Source organism: Orycteropus afer, unplaced genomic scaffold (assembly GCF_000298275.1).
Source record: "Orycteropus afer afer isolate SDZICR_OR568_19922 unplaced genomic scaffold, OryAfe1.0 scaffold00048, whole genome shotgun sequence".
In the NCBI taxonomy this organism is placed as follows: domain Eukaryota; kingdom Metazoa; phylum Chordata; class Mammalia; order Tubulidentata; family Orycteropodidae; genus Orycteropus; species Orycteropus afer.
The window spans coordinates 1,814,750-1,815,740 of NW_006921635.1; the positions used below are offsets into that span (position 1 = coordinate 1,814,750).

General features: G+C 41.6%; 1 protein-coding gene across 1 annotated transcript in view; it reads right to left on the reverse strand.

Annotated features, from left to right (window-relative positions):
- DNAH10 (dynein axonemal heavy chain 10) overlaps window positions 1-991 on the reverse strand; it is a 147,363-nt gene that overhangs the window by 104,074 nt on the left and 42,298 nt on the right. The window lies entirely within an intron of this gene.

Consider the following 991-nt stretch of genomic DNA (forward strand, 5'->3'; position numbering starts at 1 on the left):
GATGTAGAAGACACTTGTCATTTATGGTGACAGAACAGGTAGCATCAAATGCGGGTGACGTGTACACAGCTTGACCAACGTAAATGATGGCACTAAGAAGTGCAGAAGAGAAGAAGGTATGACAAATTCCATAAAATTTTGCAACAGCACCAACAACAACTAAAAAATATGTATATGATTAAACAAATATGTATATAGACATATATGTGTGTGAGTACGAATGTGTGGGTACGTATGTGTGCAGAGACAGATACATCAGGCATATGTACACACAGGTATGCATGTACATGCATGTATATCCATATATAATAAACCACATAGAAGACGTAGTTATAGACACCAAACACCTTGGGAGATTGGTTTTTGGGGTTTGAAGGCTAGGACCATAGTTTCACAGGACAACTCAGTTTACGGGCATATATAGTTCACGAGGTGTATGTTCTAAATACCAGTGAGGTGAGAAACGTCTGGGGTCTTGTGAGCAGCCATCTAAGGTACAACTATTGGTCTCCACTCGTGCAGAAGAAAGAGAAAGAAGGAAACAAAAGACTCAGAGAAGGAAGGCCCAACAGTTCCCATGAACCATGGCTTCATCTACCCTGAGACCGGCGAAACTGGACAGTGCTCACTACCAACCATGCCGACCAGGGCTACAGAGATGGATCGTGATAGAATTGGGAGAATACTACACAACAAAACCTCAAGTTCCTCAAAAGTCCAGGCTTACTGGGCCTGTAGGTAGTAGAGGACTTCCTGAGACTATCGCCCTGAAATACTCTTTAAATCTAAAGCCCTGAGGCCACCTTTTAGCTAATAACAAATTGGCTCATAAAATAAGGAATATCACCCATGAGTAACGAGCTCCTTTAAAACATCATCTGTATAAGAACAAATGATCAAAGATTACTCTAAAGTAAAGATGAGACAGTAGGGGCAGGCAAACTAGGACTGGAAATGGCACATCAGATGGAACAAACGAGAAAGATGACAC